The sequence below is a fragment of the Mus caroli genome, unplaced genomic scaffold (assembly GCF_978045245.1).
Source record: "Mus caroli unplaced genomic scaffold, Mus_caroli_1 scaffold_8, whole genome shotgun sequence".
NCBI classification, from domain to species: Eukaryota; Metazoa; Chordata; class Mammalia; order Rodentia; family Muridae; genus Mus; species Mus caroli.
In genome coordinates, this window is record NW_028227263.1 from 135,626,508 (window position 1) to 135,647,531 (window position 21,024).

The 21,024-nt window shown below is 45.5% G+C and overlaps 1 long non-coding RNA gene and 1 pseudogene across 1 annotated transcript; one reads left to right on the forward strand and one right to left on the reverse strand.

Moving 5' to 3' along the window:
- Positions 1-1,846: 1,846 nt before the first annotated feature.
- On the reverse strand, positions 1,847-4,097 carry LOC147003653 (uncharacterized). The gene is made up of 3 exons (XR_015047767.1): positions 3,917-4,097; positions 3,061-3,424; positions 1,847-2,077 (listed from the first exon to the last, which is right to left on the reverse strand). It is a non-coding gene; the product is annotated as an uncharacterized LOC147003653 (long non-coding RNA).
- A 39-nt stretch (positions 4,098-4,136) lies between these two features.
- Positions 4,137-20,371, forward strand: LOC147003654 (uncharacterized; annotated as a pseudogene).
- Positions 20,372-21,024: the final 653 nt, after the last annotated feature.

Here is a 21,024-nt window from a genome sequence, read left to right on the forward strand (position 1 = left end):
GCTCACGTAGGATACCCCAAAAGTTAAAAGCGGTCTGGAAGCTAATCTGCTCACTCTCAAGCAGGTGCTTGTGTATTTCAGACTTCAGGCAGTCATCTCTGTCACTCACAGAGGCCAGAGTGCTGAAGTTCTCCAACATCACATCCTTATACACGTTTCTCTGCTCAGTGTTCAGCCCCTGCCACTCCTCTGGGGTGAAGCTCACAGTGACGTCCTCTAAGGTCACTCTCCCCTGTAATAGCAAATTCCCCTTCTGTAGAAACTTGCCACTGTACCATAAGAAAACCCAGAGAATCAACCAACCTGGGCTCACTGAGACTGAACCGACAACCATGGAGCCTACACGAATCTGACCTAGGCCCTCTGCATAGATATTATGGTTGTGTAGCTTGGTGTTCTTATGGGAAGCCTAACAATGGGAATGGGGCTGTCCCTGACTCTTTTGCTTGCTTTTGGGACCCTTTTCCTCCTCTGGGTTGCCTTGACCACCCTTGATATGAGGGAGGACGTGGGGCATTGGGCTATGCACAGACAGGCTGGTCTCCAGTTAACTGAGGTCTGAACCCCGGAAATGGTGATAATTCACCTACATGACACGGTAGGCATCCCCTTATGCTCCTGGAACTCTGGCCCCTGCCTAAGTTACCGCCCCACCCCCAGCCCCCACAAGAGAAGTGCGGCTAAAAGTCACGTAGACAATAGCCCAAGCTTCTGACCTTCAGGCTAAACTCCTCCTCAGTTACCTAGCAACAGTAAAGACCATAAAAAAAGGGCTGTTCAGCCCCTGCTTGCTCTCTTGCTCTCTTACTTCTTTCTCTTACCTCTTACCCCTCACTCTCACCCTCTCTCTCCCCTCTCTTTGTCTCCTCTCCTCTCCTCTCCTCTCCTCTCCTCTCCTCTCCTCTCCTCTCCTCTCCTCTCCTCTCCTCTCCTCTCCTCTCCTCTCCTCCCCTCCCCTCCCCTCCCCTCTCCTCCCCTCCCCTCCCCTCCCCTCCCCTCTCCTCTCCCCTCCCCTCCCCCCTCTCTCTTTTCTCCCTGCTTTTCTATAATAAAGCTCTAAAACCATAGAATGTCTGCTCATCAAGGGCCACTGCGCTTGGAGGATGGGACAGGCTTTCTCCTAATGAGCCGTTTCTAATCTCCTGTTAGAAGGCGTTCCTGTGCTCCAGTCAAGATCCGTTGAGAACCTCTTCCCTCATCCCTCTCTCCTATAACCCTGGTGGCTTTAACAAAGTAGCTCCAGGATTCCCAGGTAGGGCTGCCCCTTGGCCACCTCCTGAAGAGTGGGTCAGAGGCTTGAATGCCCACCCAGGGCTGAGTGGAAAGTGTATGGCAGCCCTCCCACACCTGACAGACCAGAGAATAGGTAAAACTCTGGCAGGGTGTGGGTTTCTCCTCCCCCTCTTCCCCTGGTGAAACCAGGGTGAGACTAAATGGCAAGTAACGCAGGACCTGTGCCTGGGAATTGGCATACTAGCAAAGTCGGATTAGAATAGATGACTATCTGCCCAGTCATTGTGCTTAAAGAATGTTAATAAATTTAATATGTCTCTGTGTCAATTACTTGGGAGCTAGAACAGGAATAGAATAAAGCTACTACCATTAAAATTATTTCCTATACAGGGTCTCACATAGCCCAGAATGGCATTGAACTTACTACATAGTCAAAGATGGTCTTCACTATCTGTCTCTACCCAACAAGTACCTGAAATACAAAGTGTGTATCACCACTCCAGCTGATTTCCAAGGGTTTCTTTTGTTTATTTGTTTCTCAGATTTATTTCATTTTATGTGTGTGAATACTTTGGCTAAATATATGCCTGTGCCCCACATGCTTACCTGGTGTCTGGAGAGGTTACAGGCAGATACTGAACTCCCTAGAACTGCAGTTATGGATGGTTGTGAATCACCAGGTGAATGCTGGGAATTGACCGCAGGTCCTCTGCAACAAGTGCTCTTAATCTCTGAGCCGTCTCTCCAGCCCCACCCGATTTCAAGATTTAGTAAAACTTACCGGTGGGGCTGGGGATATAACTTGGCAGTAAAATGCTATTTGCCAGATACTAAATTCAAGGTCCTGTACAAAAAATAAAGTAAAATAAAATAAAATTCTCACCTGGAAAGCATTCATTTCTTGTTTTTTTTTTTTTTTTTTTTTTTTTTTTTCAAGCCAAGATAACCCTGGGGAGGAAGATTTGCTTGGAACTGAAAAAAAAAAAAAAAAAAAAACAAACAAACCAAAAAACCAAAACCAAAACCAAAACCAAAACCAAAAAAACCCCCACAAAGATCAGAATTTCTTACATAGTTTCCCAAACTACTGCCCTGTATTTGTTTCCATGGTGGTTTAAATAGAGTGGGCCACCCATAGATGTATGTGTTTGGATGCTTGGCCATAGGGAATGCCACTATTTGGAGTGTTGCCTTACTGGTGTGGGTGTGACCTTGTTAGAGGAAGTGTGTCACTGTGGAGGTGGGGCTTTGAGTTCAAGCTCTGCTCAAAGGGAAGAAAAATAAAACCCAGCATTCCCACTTCTGGTTGTATATCCAGGGGAAATAGCTGAATGGTGCAATCCTGTAATCCAAGCACAGAAGATGAGATGTGTTTGAGGCCCAGCTGAGTCATGTAACAAAACACTGACTCCAACAAACAAAATAAACAAACAGAAAACTCATTGCTACCACCACCAGCAGCACCAAAAATACCTTAGGAAATAAAATCAAGATGGTGAAGAAGTATCTGCCCTTGTAGGTTTGTTGCAGCACTGTTCAGAATGGCCAAGAAATTGAATCAACCTATATGTTCATGCCTAAAGAAAATGTGGTATGCATGTATAATGGAACACTAGTCAGCCATATAAAATAATTAAATCTTGCCAATTGTAACAGCATGGAAAGAGACAGAGGCCATTATGTTAAGTGAATTAGACCAGGCACCCAAACTAGGCATCACATTCATATGCAGAACTAAAGAAAGTCATTTCAGGGAAGTTTTTTATTGTTGGTTTTGGTCTTTTTTGAGACAAGGTCACATGTAATTCAGGCTGGCCTCATACTTACTATAGGGCTGGGATGACCTCAAACTCCTGATCTTTCGATCTCCACTTCAACAAGTACTGAAATCATAGGCAAGTACCGCCATGCCTGGCTGGAAGTTGAGAATATAGAGTTTATATATCTCAGAAAGAAGAGGGAAGCTAGGGAGAGGATAAACTGGGAAGGCCTCTATACCACCTTCCCTTTACCACCTAGCCTTCGCAGATCAGGAGTCGTGCATCTGTCGAGGCTGTTCTTGTCACACAAGCCCTAGGTCAGTAAGGGTGATGGAACAAATATGTTGAGATGAGGCTTCCGACGTCTTCCTCATGAAGAATATTAAGCTACATTTTCTGTTGTCTTAGAAGACGATCTTCGTAGGAATTGTCTAAAAGGGACAAATCATGAGATCCGCTGAGTGCTGGGATCCACACCTTTGCACTGACCCTAAGACGGGCAAAAATCCCTTTGCTTCCCAAGCTTTATTTCACTGGCTGAAGAATGAGTCTCACCCCTATCTGCGAGTCCCTTCCCACAAACTGCATCTTCTAGATGCCCCCGCATTTGAAAGAAACTGGGACTTTTAACGTCTTCCACACTGGGCGAGACTTAAGCACTGTTAGTCTTGTCGGACACCGTGAGAAAAACCTATGAAAACCACATTACCCAGACTACGCTGTGCGTGAGCCCAATAATCTAACAAGCCGTGGTTCAGTTCCGGGTTACTCGCACGCCATGGCCACAGCACTTTGGTTCCAGGGGACTGGAGTGCGGGGGGGGGGGGGGGGGGGGGGGGGGAGCCAAGGGACACTTTCCAAGATTGTAGCGGGATTTGAAAAGGACCGGAAGATAAAAATTCTCTCCGGAAGTCCATGCACACCTGTGTGGTGTGTTCCTCCGGCGGGCCGCGATCTCTAAGCCCTCTTCCTTTAGTCTGCAGCAGCCAAGGGTAGTGGTTTACCATCTCCATGGAAAGTCCCGCGGTCTCGAGTCCAGCCAGTTTCCGTGTCACCAAGCCAAGGCCGGACGGGCGTGGGGAGGTTTTCCTGAGGTCTGCCAGGCGCTCCATCCATCTCACCCCGCCCACGGAAAGTCCGACTATGGTGGCTGGGAAGGACCACACACAGGTGAGTGGACTCTTTTAAATCCCTGCTTGTCGAAAGGTCCAGGGAGCCGATACAGCCCCTTGGATTGAGCTCTACCTTTGTCATTGGGGTGGGGGTGGGGGCACAGTGAGGCCACCAAATTTGTCAGTGGTCCTACCAAATTTGTCAGTGTTCCTAGATGTTTCCTAAAGATGCTCAGTTTGAACTATAGTTTCTGGAAAGATGCTGCACCTGACAGCAGATTTATTAGAATGCCAGTAACTGTGGAGTGATTGGAATGTTGCAGGTCAGAACCTGGTTATTAATTATCTTGGGCTATTTTTAGCCCCCTTATAGCTGACTATTCCTTGCCCATCACAGCGTCTAACTTAAAGTCATTGTGAAACACAGATGAAACATTTTGGATGTGTCAAAGTAGCCATAGCAGACTGCTAGCTTCCACCAACCTGAAAGCTAAAAGAATATCTTCAGATAGCACCTGAGGCCTGTAGCAGAAGCTTCTCCACTGGCCTCTAACCTGCCTGCCCGATGTTAGGTAGATACACGCAGTTAGTATAACAAACGTTACATTTCATTATGCTGAGGGTTGTCACATAAGGTTCACACTGTAAATTCTTAATTATGGTCCCACTTGCACAACAGAAGTCTGATTACCAAGGGTCAGGATCCTAGGAGAGGCTCTTGAGTTGCATGGCAGATCAAGGGGGCATATCTCAAGAGCTCAGAGCATAAGAGCACACTGGGCACCATGGGGTTCTAGGACTGTGTCTGGCTATCCTGAGTGAGTGATGTCACTGGGTTCTGGTTATGAGGTGCAGTTTTGGCTGTAGTGGGGTTCCTGGTTTCATCTTTACATACCTAAAAGGCATTTTTTTTTTTTTACTATGCTCATTACATGAGTGTGTTTGAAAAGTATCTTGATATGTGTCCTTCTTTGTTCTGTATCTTAAAACTTTTGGAACATGGCATTTGGGTTAACCTAAATCTGAGTTCCAGGGTCATGTTCCTGCCTTGAGCTGCGAGCTGTGTTTTTTACATTGTCATTGGTAAGCTGTTGCAAGGGTAAATGGTGCTTCCTCTGAGGCCCATCATCCTAATAAACGCTACTGTGCTTGCAAGGGTCCACCCAGACTGACCAGGCCTCTAGGAACAGTGCTGAATTGAGAAAGGCAGGGAAGGCTAAGGCATTCCAGGCAGAAAGAAATACTGGGAGGAGTATAAGGTATATTGGCCATCTAAAGAGGCCTATATGAGGCTAATGTAGCATTCTCCAGATACTATCAGCCTCTGATCACCTATAGCCAGTGAAGGGACCTGATTCTGAGAGCCACACAGCCGCTGTGATTGATCCTTGGCCACATGTGTTCCCTGGTTTTATTTTTGTTTCTGTTTCTTCTTCTTCTTCTTCTTCTTCTTCTTCTTCTTCTTCTTCTTCTTCTTCTTCTTCTTCTTCTTCTTTTTTTTTTTTTTAGTATTGTAGCATCAGAGACAAGGGCTGTCAGAATCCAGCAGGGGAAAGGCAATTGTCTCATTGTGGAATTGCTCTGGCAGCACTTGGGAGTCAGAGGCAAGCGAATTTCTGAGTTCGAGGCCAGCCTGGTCTACAGAGTGAGTTCCAGGACAGCCAGGGCTACACAGAGAAACCCTGTCTGGAAAAACCAAAGGGGGGGGGCAACCAAAAAACAAAAAAAGAGAGGTCTAGGCCACTTGTGAAGCTGGTCAGGACCTTGTCTCAAGTAAATTCTAGTAACTTAATTATTGTTCTTTTATTCAGACAAGTTTTTACTCTGTAACCCAGGCTGGCTAATTCAAATTCCCTAATTCAAATTCCCTAATGCTGGGATTACCGGTGTGAGCCAGCACCATGAACACATTTCTTGTGAAGCCAGCTATAAACTCTGTCTAGCTGTATCAGAAAGGTATTTTTTTAGAGTGGATTTGGCAACAAAAAGGAGTGGAAATGCTACACAAATTCACTATTTTTTTTTTTTTTCCAGACAGGGTTTCTCTGTGTAGCCCTGGCTGTCCTGGAACTCACTTTGTAGACCAGGCTGGCCTCGAACTCAGAAATCCGCCTGCCTCTGCCTCCCGAGTGCCGGGATTAAAGGTGTGTGCTAATTTTTTTTAAAAAGATTTATTTATTTTATGTACATGAGTACACTGTCGCTGTCTTCAGACACACCAGAAGAAGACATCAGACCCATTACAGCTGGTTGTGAGCCACCATGTGGTTGATGGGAATTGAACTCAGCACCTCTGGAAGAAAAACCAGTGCTCTTAACCTCTGAGCCATCTCTCCAGCCCACTAATGTTTTTAAGAACAAGAAATTAAAATCTTTTTTGTTCCTGGAGTTTCTGTTTTTGTTTTCTGTTTGTTGGTTTTTTAGACAGGGTTTCCTCTGTGTAAAGGCCCTAGCTGTCTTGAAACTTGATTTGTAGACCATGCTGGCCTCACACTCACAGAGATCTGCCTCTCAAGTGCTGAGACTAAAGGTGTGCATCACCATGCTCAGCTCAAAAATAGCTTTCTTAAAAGACATGTTTGCATAAGGGCGGGTGCACGTGAGTACAAGTGCCCTCACAGGCCAGAAGAGGGTGCACTATGCCTGGAGCTGGAGATCATTCATGTTGTGGGTGCTGGGAGCTGAGGCAGAGCCACTGTTCTGAGCCAGCGCTCCAACTATGTAGCTCCTTTTTGGAATAAGCTTGTTACTTTAGACTCTCCTTGCTGTTAGTGTCAGGAATACTATGACAGCTTCAAACCCGTGCACATCCTGCCAGCAGTAATAAGATGTGTGACTCCAGGTGAGTCGGTGAAGCTCTTTAGCCTCCAGTTACTCACTGCTATGTGAAGACCTGATGATGGTGACCTCAGAGACTGTGGGAAATTAAGAAAATCTTCATAGTGAGTGTTGGAGAAAGTCTCTGTTTAAGATCCCTACTGTCGGATAGAATGGCCATTTTTGGTTTGTTTGGACATTTGTTTAGTGTGCATGCGTCAGGGGAACCAGAGGCCTCCCTAAGGGAGTTGCTTCTCACCTTTTACTATGTGGGTTTCAGGGATCATTTATCCGGAGACGTCTTGTCAGCCCTAGGCAACTATTGTAAACCATCCTGAAGAGGCTCTGCTCGGTATCTGTATTGGTACCACCTTCTGATTTCCTAGAATTCTTACTGTCTGCATCTCACAGCCACATGTTTTTTTTTTTTTAATTTTTAATATTTTTATTACATATTTTCCTCAATTACATTTCCAATGCTATCCCAAAAGTCCCCCATAGCGCCCCCCACTTCCCTACCCACCCATTCCCATTCTTTTGGCCCTGGCATTCCCCTATATTGGGTCATATAAAGTTTGCAAGTCCAATGGGCCTCTCTTTCCAGTGATGGCCGACTAGGCCATCTTTCGATACATATGCAGCTAGAGACAAGAGCTCCGGGGTACTGGTTAGTACATCATGTTGTTCCAACCATAGGGTTGCAGATCCCTTTAGCTCCTTGGGTACTTTCTCTAGCTTCTCAATTGGGAGCCCTGTGATACATCCAATAGCTGACTGTGAGCATCCACTCCTGTGTTTGCTAGGCCCCGGCATCGTCTCACAAGAGACAGCTATATTTGGGTCCTTTCAGCAAAATCTTGCTAGTGTATGCAATGGTGTCAGCGTTTAGAAGCTGATTATGGGATGGATCCCTGGATTCGGCAGTCTCTAAATGGTCCATCCTTTCATCACAGCTACGAACTTTGTTTCTGTAACTCCTTCCCTGGGTGTTTTGTTCCCAATTCTAAGAAGGGGCACAGTGTCCACAGTTTGGTCTTCATTCTTCTTGAGTTTCATGCGTTTAGCAAATTGTATCTTGTATCTTGGGTATCCTAAGTTTTGGGCTAATATCCACTTATCAGTGAATACATATTGTGTGAGTTCTTTTGTGATTGTGTTACCTCACTCAAGATGATGCCCTCCAGGTCCATCCATTTGGCTAGGAATTTCATAAATTCATTCTTTTTAATAGCTGAGTAGTACTTCATTGTGTAAATGTACCATAATTTCTGTATCCATTCCTCTGTTGAGGGACATCTGGGTTCTTTCCAGCTTCTGGCTATTATAAATAGGGCTGCTATGAACATAGTGGAGCATGTGTCCTTTTTACCGGTTGGGACATCTTCTGGATATATGCCCAGGAGAGGTATTGCTGGATCCTCCGGTAGTACTATGTCCAATTATCTGAGGAACCGCCAGACTGATTTCCAGAGTGGTTGTACAAGCTTGCAATCCCACCAACAATGGAGGAGTGTTCCTCTTTTTCCACATCCTCGCCAGCATCTGCTGTCACCTGAATTTTTGATCTTAGCCATTCTGACTGGTGTGAGGTGGAATCTCAGGGTTGTTTTGATTTGCATTTACCTGATGATTAAGGATGTTGAACATTTTTTCAGGTGCTTCTCTGCCATTCGGTATTCCTCAGGTGAGAATTCTTTGTTCAGTTCTGAGCCCCATTTTTTGATGGGGTTATTTGACTTTCTGGAGTCCACCTTCTTGAGTTCTTTATATATATTGGATATTAGTCCCTTATCTGATTTAGGATAGGTGAAGATCCTTTCCCAATCTGTTGGTGGTTTTTTTGTCTTATTGATGGTGTCTTTAGCCTTGCAGAAGCTTTGCAGTTTCATGAGGTCCCACTTGTCAATTCTCGATCTTACAGCACAAGCCATTGCTGTTCTATTCAAGAATTTTTCCCCTGTGCCCATATCTTCAAGGCTTTTCCCCACTTTCTCCTCTATAAGTTTCAGTGTCTCTGGTTTTATGTGAAGTTCCTTGATCCACTTAGACTTGACCTTAGTACAAGGAGATAGGAATGGATCGATTCGCATTCTTCTACATGTTAACAACCAGTTGTGCCAGCACCATTTGTTGAAAATGCTGTCTTTCTTCCACTGGATGTTTTTAGCTCCCTTGTCGAAGATCAAGTGACCGTAGGTGTGTGGGTTCATTTCTGGGTTTTCAATTCTATTCCATTGGTCTATTTGTCTGTCACTATACCAGTACCATGCAGTTTTTTATCACAATTGCTCTGTAGTAAAGCTTTAGGTCCGGCATGGTGATTCCACCAGAGGTTCTTTTATCCTTGAGAAGAGTTTTTGCTATCCGCCACATGTTTTTTGTTGTTGTTGTCTGTCCTTCTGGTTTTGTTTGGGGTGGTTATCTTTTTCTCATTCATTCATTCATTTATTGTGGATTTTTTTTTTTTACTTTATTTATTTATGTGTTATGTGTTTGTATGCATGTAGCAGCCTGATGGTAGAGGTCAGAGGACAACTGGAGGGAATCAGTTCTCCTTCCATCTTATGAGGGTTCCAGGTATTGAACTTGGGTGGTCAGGATTAGTGACTTTAGCCATCTTGCCAGCCCAGTTGTTTTGTTTCTTTTTCTTTCTTTCTTTCTTTCTTTCTTTCTTTCTTTCTTTCTTTCTTTCTTTCTTTTGTTTGTTTTAGAGACAGACTCTCACATAGCTCACTTTGGCTTTGAAATGACAGCAGTCTTCCAGCCATTACCAGTGAAGTTCCGTGACTATAGGCATGAGCTGCCAGACTCTGGTGACTCTTGCACACCTTTGTGTACCCCAAGTGTCATCCCCCTAACCCTGAATCCCAGAATGAAACCTGGGCCTGAAGACACACTATGTAGTTTGGACCTTCATTTCTCTTAACCTCCTTCAGTAAGGCATGGGCCAGCTGTTCTCATTGAACCCCAAGGCTAACACTGATGCCGCTGTTTGACTTTGCAAGGTATCTCTGACCTTTGAAGATGTGGCCGTGGCTTTCACCCAAGAGGAGTGGGGACAGCTGGACCCTGCTCAAAAAACTCTGTACCAGGAGATGATGCTGGAAATCTATGGGCTTCTGGTCTCTCTGGGTAAGGCTTTCTATTCTACTTTTAAGAGTATTTTAGAAATATATTTTATTTAGTTTGTATACATGTGTTGGTACACACGTGTTGTGTATGGAGGTTAAAAGGCAACTTGTAGTAACTCGGTTCTCTTCTTCCACCACATGAGTCCTAGGAATAAACTCTGGTTGTCAGGCTTGGTGGCAAGCGACTTTATAAACTGTACCATCTTGACATCCACCACCCCATTTTTTTCAATTTTTTATTAGATATGTTCTTCATTTACATTTCAAATGCTATCCCAAAAGTCCCCTATACCCTCCCCGGTCCCTGCTCCCCTACCCACCCACTCCCACTTCTTGGCTCTGGCGTTCCCCTGTACTGGGGCATATAAAATTTGCAAGACCAAGGGGCCTCTCTTCCCAATGATGGCTGACTAAGCCATCTCCTGCTACATATGCAGCTAGAGACACGAACTCCGGGGTACTGGTTAGTTCATATTGTTGTTCCACCTATAGTCCTATTGTTGTTCCTATTGCAGACCCCTTTAGCTCCTTGGGTACTTTCTCTAGCTCCTCCATTGGGGGCCCTGTGATCCATCTAATAGCTGACTGTGAGCATCCACTTCTGTATTTTCCAGGCACTGGCATAGCCTCACACGAGACAGCTATATCAGGGTCCTTTCAGCAAACTCTTGCTAACATGTGCAATAGTGTCTGTGTTTGGTGGCTAATTATGGGATGGATCCCTGGGCCCCACCCCCATTTTTTAAAAGCAGGTCTCTCATTCTGCAACTCAGGGTGACCTGTGTGGTGGTTTGACTATGCTTGGCCCAGGGAGTAGCACTATTAAGAGGTGTGGCCTTGTTGGAGTATGTTTGGCATTGTTGGAGGAAGTGTGTCACTTTGTGTGTGGGCTTTGAGACCCTTCCTCTAACTCCCTGGAAGTCAGTCTGTTCCTGGCTTCCTTTGGATTAAGATGTAGAATTCTCACCTCTTCCAGCACCATGACTGCCTGGACACTGCCATGCTTCCTGCCTTGATGATAATGGACTGAATCTCAGAATCTGTAAGCCAGCCCCATCTAAATGTCCTTTATAAGAGTTGTGTCTGTTCACAGCAATGGAAACCCTAAGACAAACCTGGAATCACATGTAGCCCAGGTTGGCCTCAAATGCATAGGGAGTCCTTTTGGGTTTGCATACACATTTGCACATATGCTCGCTCATGCACGTGCGCGCGCGTGCACACACACACACACACACACACACACACACACACACAGTGGTTTAAATGAGAAATGTTCCCATAGACTCAGGCATTTGGACACTTGGTCTTTTGTTGGTGATGCTGTTCAGAGAGGTTATGGGGAGGTGTAGTCTTGCTAGAGGTAGCACATCACTGGGGGTGAGCTTTGAGTGTTACAGCCTCACCCTATTTCCAGTTCCCTCTGCTTCCTGCTTGTGATTAGTGATACTGTTTTCCACCTTCCTGTTCCTACTGCCATGCCTGCCTGCTACCATGACTTTCCTACTACTGTGAACTCCTATCCCGCTTAGACCCAAGTGAACTCTGCCGTCTCTAAATTACGTCATTGTATTTTATGACAGCAAAAGAAAAGTGTGTGTGTGTGTGTGTGTGTGTGTGTGTGTGTGTGAGGGTGTGAGAGAGAGAGAGAGACCCTTCTGATCTTGCTTCACATGCTCCTTTCAGCCCGAGACGAACACTGCCACAGTCTCTCTGCAGGCTGCCTGCCCTGTTCTCTATCTGGAAGGTGGTTGGTCTTTCCCTTTGCTTGAGGAGTGTTCTCAACAAAATGTGGTGCTTCATGTGGCTGCTGCTTCCCAGCACGACCCACCTCCTCTCACAAGGTCTTTCCCCACTGTTAACATCCACTCATGACGTGGCTCCATGCTAAAGGTGCTTGCCACCAAGCCTGATGACCTGATTTTGATTCCCAGGCCCCACATGGTGGAAAGAGACAACTGAACCTCACAAATTGCCTTCTAATCTCCATCCATGCATACACCATGGCAACCATGATATACCACCCTGATAGACACACAGTATTTTTTTTTGATGTATATATTTTTTTTCTTAGAGAGGTGTTGCAGTATAATCCCTGAGTGTGCCCTTGCGTGACCTCTGCTCTCTGAAGATAATTGATCTTCCTGCACAAGGCCCTGCCGCATCATTACCCAACGCTCAGTTTCTGCTGCTGACTCCTCTGGTGTTTGCGGCTTTTTTCATTTTGTGGCACTTGAGAGTCCAGAGTCCAGGTCCCTGGTGTCCAATCCCAGAGTTGCTCCTTTTCCCCCCCTTTCAATGGTTTTTTAAATTGTTGTGCATGTGTACATGACTGCTTGTCTACACGTGAACCACATGTATGCAGTGCCATGGAGGCCAGAAGAGGGTGCTGGATCCATTGAAACTGGAGTTACAGGTAGCCGTGAGCTGCCTGTGTGGGTGCTGGGAACCAACCTGCAGTTCTCTGCAAAAGCAGTGAGTGCTTTTAACTGCTGACATATTTCTCCAGCCCCTAGCTTTGTTCTTAAAACTTCTTAGCTCTGGACCTCTTATCCAATCCCACTCTGTCCCAGCATCATCTGCTTAGATGTGGACATACCGGATATCTATTCCCACTGGCCTTGTCAGTGTACATAGGTTGTTACAGGAAAGGGGTTCAGAACAACCTTGCACTGCTGTCTCTGTGTGTCAGCCATTGGATGGATCCCCAGTTATCATGACTAGGATGCTCATGACTAGCATCCCAGTTGTGCCTGCACTCCACACCTTCTGCATGATCATGATTTCGTGGTTAAATAGCATATAGGTCTCTCTCTCTCTCTCTCTCTCTCTCTCACACACACACACACACACACGCACACACACACATAGTGATGAAGCCCTGAGCCTTGGTTTGTCCATGTATAAAATGGTCCTGATCATGGTTATGGACTTTGAATCTGGGGATGCTGTGAGGAAATTCCAAAATAGACCCCTTATAGAGTCTTTGACTTATAGACTACCAGGAAGAACACTGTAAAACTTGGTTAGTTTTATTGTTTTGATTTTCCTATTTTTGATAGGTAGCCCAGGCTAGCCCTCATACTCTCAGTGCTCTTCCTGCCTCACCCTTCCAAGTTCTGGGCTTATAGTCCTATGTCACCATGCACATCTCAAACCTCTGCATTACGACTAACTAAAAACTTCAGTAAAGATGCATACTGCTGCATTCTGGCTTTGTCTCCCAGGCTTTTATGAGGGTGGATTGTTCTTCTGAGGGTGTTGCGATGGGGGGACTTTTGAGAGGTGGGACTTAGGAATGGATATGCAGCTCATTATGTTTAAGGACTGCTGCCTAGGGATCAATTGTCCCCACACTGAGCTGAGTCTTCCCATATCAGTTAACATAATTAAGACAGTCCTGTAGCACACATGCTCATAGGCTAATCCAGTGTAGATAGTACCTCATTAAGATTCTCTTCCTAGGTAATAAAGTTGATAAAGCTAAGCATCACACTAGTGATGAATATATTCTTCCATCCACTGTTGTTCTTCTGATACCTCTGCGAGTGTGCAGTTATAGAAGAGTGTGACTATTCCTAGCTTGGCATGGCAAACCTACCTCATCCATCTGTACCTGCTTGCCCTCCATCATGGGAGCAAAGCACTGGAGTTACTGAAGTAGACTATTAGTCTTCAGAAGTGAGTTAAGTAAGCCTGTTATCTTACTATATTGTTCATTATATTATGCGTTTTGTGGTTTTGGTTTTGATTTTTGAGACGGGGCTTCTCTGTCTGCCTTGTCTGTCCTAGAACTTGCTTCATAGACCAGGTTGGCCTCAAGAGTTTGAGATCCACCTGCCTTGGCCTAGTAAGTATTAAAGGTGTGTGCCACCACCTACTGGCTTACTATCTCTTTTGTTACAGCAGAAAGATCAGACTAATACAGATAACTTATTTGCATTTTGTTTGTTTTGTTTTGTTTTTGAGGCAGATTTTTCTCATGTAGACAAGCTGTCTTTCTCAGCTTTTCTCAATTGCTGAGATTACAGATTAGTGCCACCCTACCTAATATGACATGTTTCACTTAAAATGTTTGCCTCTATTGTCTGTATATATCAAACAAGTATTATTTTCTTTAAATAAAAAGGTCAATACAGCTAGGTATAGTGATTACACGCCTTTAATCCCAGCACTCCAGAGGCAGAGACACTTGGATCTCTTGTGAGGTTGAGGCCAGCCTGATCTACATACAGACTGAGTTCCAGGACAGCCAGAGTTATATGGTAAGACCCTCCCTTGAAAAAAAATTACTACATTCTTTTTTTTTTTTTTTTTTTTTTTTGGTTTTTCGAGACAGGGTTTCTTTTTATATCTCTGGCTGTCCTGTAGCTCACTTTGTAGACCAGGCTGGCCTCGAACTCAGAAATCCACCTGCCTCTGCCTCCCGAGTGCTGGGATTAAAGGCGTGGGCCACCACGCCCGGCTACATTCTTAAAGTTCTGTCTGACGTATGTACACACTTGTCAGAGTGTGTGTCTGAGCTCAGAGAACACGTTCCAGGAGCTGGTTACAGGAGAACAAGGTCTGTCTGACGTGTGTACACACTTGTCAGAGTGTGTGTCTGAGCTCAGAGAACACGTTCCAGGAGCTGGTTCTCTCTCCTACCACGTGAGTCGTCGGAATCACTCTGCTCCTCAGTTTTGGCAGCAGGAGCTTTGAACTTACCCAGCAGGCTTGCCAACCAAGTATTATTTTCTAATGGAGTGTTTAGTATGGCACAGAAACCCTTTTTAGTTGGTTGGAGCAATTTCATTCCAAGGTGTGGGCCAGATCCTGCAAGATTGAGGGTCTTTTTCTTGTTTTACCAAAATCCCCAAGTATGCTTTTTTGTTCTCCCTCCTGTCCCCAGCCTGGGGCTGCTGTGCCAGCTGGAGCAAGTGCAGGAGCCATGGACAGTGGTCAAGTCCCCCTGCGGAAGCACCTGCTTAGGTAAGAGTCTGGACCAATGGAAGGAAGGGCTTGGAGGTTTGGACCAGGCATCTACTGGAAAGCCTCTTTTTTTTTTCCCCTAAAGATTTATATTTATTTATATGTCTGTGAGTATATGCCACACCTGGGTGGCCTCTCAGAGCCAGAAGAGAGCATCAGATCCGCTGCAGCCAAAGTTACAAGCTACCATGAGTCACCTGATGATGAGCGATGATCTGAAACTCAGATCCTTTGAAAGAGCAGTGAGGATTGTTAACTACTGAGTCATCTCTGCAGTCTCTTGGATGCTCCTTAGTGGATAGTTTCTTGATTAGTAGCTGTGGAAGCCTGTGATCTGTGGCTCCTCTGATTCTCCCTGCCCCATCCCATTTGTCATGGCTCCTGGGAAGGAGTCAGGTTCATAACTACTGTTTCAGTACCTCCTCTCCATGCACGGGCTTGCTACCTGGCTTCCTTGCCACCAGCTCTGTGGCTCTAGTGATGCGCTGAACCACCAGTTGTCGTTTTAAGTGTGTTCCTTACTTTTCTGTTGCTGTGATAAAACACTATGACCAAGGCAGCTGATAGAAGGTAGGGTTTATTTGGCTTGTGATTCATGAGGGGTAAGAGTCCGTCATTGTGGGGAAGTGAGATGACATGCAGCAGGATTGTTAGCTGGAGAAGCTCATGTCTTGAACCACAGTCAGGAAGCAGAGACACTGGGAATGGCATAAGGCTTTTGAATCCTCAAAGCCTGTCCCCAGTGATGTGCATCTTCCTGCACTCTTACACCTCTTAAGGCTCCCCAGACAGAGCCACCAGCTGGAGACATGTGTTCAAAGGCCTGTGGGGGGTGCTGTCATTCGCACCACCATGATTAGTGTGACTCAGCATTAACTGCCTTGTCAAGCTCCAGGCTCAGTGGTGCAGCATAGAACTTTGTCTCCCCCATTCCAGAGTCCGTATGGACAGCTGAGAGCTCTGTGTCACACAGCTGTTCAGGGATTCTCACGCTTTCTGTCACCTGCCTGTTGCTGTAAGGTGGTCCTGCCATTTTCAGGCTGTCCAAAGACTCAGAGAGGAAGAGAGATCACACCCATTTCCAGGGACACCAGATCTAGTCAAAGAACAAGGCATTCAGTCTTCCTGGGATCCACAGGGCTGGAATATGTTATGGAGCTATGTGTCCAAAAAGAACAAGTTGGTTTTGTTTGTTTGTTTGTTTTTGATTTTTGTTTTCAATATCTGTTGGTAGCCTGTACCCAGTCTGTCCTTGGAAATTGATGGCAGCCATGGACCGTTGGGTTCTACTGGAGGACACAGAATTAATTACCTGATGTGTTGGTGTTAGCATCAGTGTCTGAGACAGCACACGTTGCAGCTAAAGCTCCGTTGCCTTTGTTCACCAAGTGCCTTGAGAGTTGTAATGCACCTGTGCAACCCATGCTGCAGTGGGGTAGATGTGCCCTTGGTCCCACATTGGTCATATCCAATAAGCATTCCTCACATTTCCCTCCAGATGTTGCAGGAAAAGGTATCCTTTCTCAGTCTCTCAATTTCCATCCATAATTCTCTTCTACCTACTACCCTTTGCAACCTTCTTGTTCATGAGAGTCCTTCAGACATGAAAAGGAATCCCGTGTCTCCATGAATAATCTGCTGTATAAGATCTCAGTGTCACTGTGATCCACCTTGGGGCTGTTAAAGCCAGGCACCATCTGCATGTTGGTTGGTATTTAGGCTTAATGTTTAAACAAAATTATTGGTAATTTATATTTAGGGGTGGGTGGCACATATGCGAAGCCCAGAGAACTATGAAGTTGGTTTTCTCTTTCCTCTACCAAAGATAGTATTAACATTTGTAGTGAACATCCAGCAGTGCCTTCACTTTCAACTGTATCTCCATGTATCCTGTCTGAGCCAAACCTTCCATCTCCCACCTTCCTGTGACAGGGTTTCTCTATTATGTAGCTCTAGCTGTCTTGGAACTCACTGTGTAGACTAGGCTGGCCTCAAACTCCCACAGATCTAGAGAGCTACCTGTCTCTTCTTCCCAAGTGTTGGGATTAAAGGCATCTAACACCATGCTCGCTGTTCAAGCTAAACCTTTTAACCATATAATTTGCTTTTTTGGTGAACTCTTGCTGTTCCCTGAACCATCTCTTCTACGGAACTTGCTTGTGGGTCAGAAATGAAGTACCTATTCTGGGAAAAAAAATACACTGACCAGTTTTAATGATAGGAACTCATAACGAATTTTGAAAGGAGTTCTGAACTCCTCTCATACTTGAAGGCTATTCCGTATGATGCTGAACAACAGCTGAGTCTCCCTGTGTGTGCTTTCTGTCACAGTAGATAGTTTATGTCTTCTATGGGGACAGTGTTAGTTGCATCACCTAGAGGAATTTTACTCCAAGATGTCTGTCTCACTCTTCTCAGCCACAGCCAGCTTGTAATCATTAAAACAGCTCATTGAAAAATCCCTCCCCCAGCTCCCAACCCAGTCTCTCACTTAGCATCTCCTTTTCACAGTATTTGGACTCCAACAACCAGGAAAAAAGTTGCTAACCTAGGCTTTGGAAATAGTATAGCCGGCACTTTTTTTTAGTTCCTTGGGTATGTGTTTTCAGTAGCATAATCATTTTGTTTCTTTCTGTATTGTCCTCACTAACAGTCCCTGTTATGTGTTGAATTTATTTTAGGTGGCAGCAGAAAAACCAAGGCCATAGGCACTGCATACACGTGTAAGCCAAACTGTCTGAGGGAACCTCATTCTGGGGAGAATTAACACCAAAGACCCCAGGAAGCTTACAGTGGGTGTAAAGTCCATGACAGTCAGTCAGAAGTTCAGAAAAGACTCTTCAAACAAGAGACAGAGGCCCTGGGGGAGAAGATCCCTGGGAAAACGAGTCCTATACAGGATGGTATAAAGGTAGCTGAAGAAGAGGAAACTATCTTCAGATGCAGTAAATGTGGGAAGCTATTTAATAAGAAACATCTCCTGGCTGGACATGAAAAGATCCACTCTGGTGTGAAGTCCTATGAGTGTACAGAATGCGAACAAGTGCTCTTCCTAAAGAGTACTCATCTCTAGCACCAGATGATCCACACAGGAGAGAGGCTGTACACATGCCTGGAATGTGGGAAGGCCTTCCACCACAAGTCATACCTCACCCAGCACCAGCAGATCCACAGTGGAGAGAGGCCTTACCAGTGCAACGAATGTGGGAATCCTTCACCCACCGCTCCAATTTTGTCCTGCATAGCAGGAGACATACTGGAGAGAAATCTTTTGTGTGTACTGAATGTGGACAAGTCTTTTGACATCGGGGAGGTTTCGTTAGACACTTTGTCATCCATGGTAGAGAGAACCCATACAAGTGCTTTGAGTGTGGACAGATCTTCAAACACAGGTCATACCTCCTGTGGCACCAGCAGACACACACAGGAAAGAAGCCCTATGAGTGCAGTGAGTGTGGGAAGGTCTTCCTTGAGAGTACTGCCCTGATCCACCACTATGTGATCCACACTGGGGAGAAGCCCTTTTGTTGCGGCCCGACCGGCAGTCCGCAAAGTGAACGTTCAACTGAGGATGGCAGTTTGAGCTGAAAAGAGAGGAAGCTAGACAGGGCGGGAGAAAGAACGAGGCCAAGACGATTTCATGTTCAAGGCCCCCTTTTACTAGTTTCGACATCCAGTTATAAAGGAAGGGGGAGGGAACCCGATTTCCCGCCAAGTAACTTGGGGTCCAGTAGCAGGATGAACAGGTGTGTGTGTGTGTGTGTGTGTGTCTCCAAGCAGCAAAGTGACAGAGTCCAGCAGTGGGTGTGGCAGAACAAATGAGCAGGAAACTCCACCCTTGAGCAAGCAGGTTCCAGGCTGGGGGAAGGGAGACCACACCCTTTGAGTGCCTCCAGTGTGGCAAAGCCTTCAACCACTGGTCATACCTCAAGAGGTACCAGAGCATTCACACTGGGGAGAAGCCCTTTGAGTGCATCCAGTGTGGCAAAGCCTTCACCCACTGCTCTACATTTATCTTGCATAAAAAAGGTCCACACCAGAGAGAAGCCCTTTGAGTGCAAAGAGTGTGGGAAAGCCTTCACCAGTCGGAAAGATCTCATCCAGCACTTCAGCATCCACACTGGAGAGAAGCCCTATGAGTGTGTGGCGCGTGGGAAGGCCTTTCCGGACCTGTCAGGTCTTACGAGGTACCAGCGAGTTCATAGTGGGGAACATAATTGAAGTATTGGGTGTGGGAAGACCATGCCATCATCCACACTGGGGAGAAGCCGTGCAAGTGCAGTGAACATGGGAAGGTCACCAGTCTCAGCTCATCCCTCAATCAGCATCAAAAACTGCAGTGACAGAAGCCGTACCACTGTGGCAGAGAAGGGAAAGACCATTCACAGCCACACAGCTCTCAGTTATCCTCAGTGAACTCCTTCTGAGGAAAGATTTCTTGAGTGGAGCCAGTGAGGGGAATCTTTTGTCACAAGAAACATCTTCTTCAGGATCTGATCATCTACACCAAAGGGAAGCTGCACAAGTGTCTTGACCATAAAACAAGCAAGCAAGCAAGCAAGCAAGCAAGCAAGGAAGCAAGCAAGCAAGCAAGCAAGCAAGCAAGCAAGCAAGCAAGCAAGCAAGCCCTTCCTATTACAGCACACCCTGTCATCTGAAGAGCAACAGCAGCCACAGACCCAGCCTTATTTCCCTCTGAAAATTCACCCAGGAAGAACTCCAGGGTTTGGGGTGGGTTGTGGTAGGGGTGGGATCTTGTTTTAAGTTCACACAGGAAAACTTCAGCCACATCTCCCTACAAATTTACATCGTAGTATTATCTCAGGGATTGTTTACAAAGCAGATGCTGACAAAAATAAAATCACAGATCTCTTCAGACCTCCCAGAAAAACCTATGGCACTGTGATATCGACCCCTCAGCTTATTTGGAGTGAGGTGGGTGTTTTATTAGTCAAAGCCTTTGGCCCTTTCTTGTGCCTTGTGTATTCACATGGTGTTGGGGAGTTAGCTGAGACCAAGCCTGTAAACATGTATTGCATATCTTTGTGTCCTAAGATACTATTCTTGAGACCAGTAACCTTTGTGATGAACGAGGGACACTTGAGCCATGAAATACTTCATATGTAAGGCAATAAGGATCCACATTTTTCCTAAGTATCTGTATTCTTGCAAATTCCAACAGCCTTTTTCTGTTTTCCTTTAGCAGTCTCTCTCTCTCTTTTTTCTCTCTCTCTGCATGTGTAAGCTCTCTTCACTGCTGAGCCATTGCTCCACCTCTTTAATCATATAAATATACACCCTTCTTCATACTACACAGCTGAAAATTTTGCCTGTCTTTGTAGGGTGAAAATGATAAACCTTGTGTTTTCAGCTGTTTCAAATTTTTCTCAGATTAAAAAAAATGTAGTGGAGCTGGGTGGTGGACTCCTTCTTTAGGAGGCACCTCAGATTAGAATGCAGAGTCAGTGGGGGTGGTAAACTCGGATGGGATAACTCAGTGGTCCAGAGTATAACTCCTTCTAGAAGACCTGAATTCAGTTACCTGCACCCATGCCGAGCAGTTAACAATTGCCTGTAATTCTAGCTTCATGGGATCCTATACCCTCTTCTAACCACCAACTGCCACAGGCATTTTTCTGTATGCACAGACACAGAGAGATACAATTAAAAAAATAAATTAATATTTTCCAAGCCTATTAAAGTAGAGAATAATGGCTCTGCCAGGTGTAGCTATATGGTTCTACTACAAATCATTTTCTTTCTTTTTTTTTTTTTCTCCTTTCTGATACAATGCTGGAGTTGTCTATATAACCATTTAGCTGAGGTAGCACAGTAGTAAGAGCAGTGGTTTCTCTTGCAGAGCACTGGGTCTGGTTGCCAGCATCTACATGGTGGCCTACAGCCATCCATAACTCCATTTGCAACTGACTTCTTTGGGCTCTTGGTGTGCAGGGAGTGTACATACAAACATGCAGGCAAAACATTCACACACATGCACGT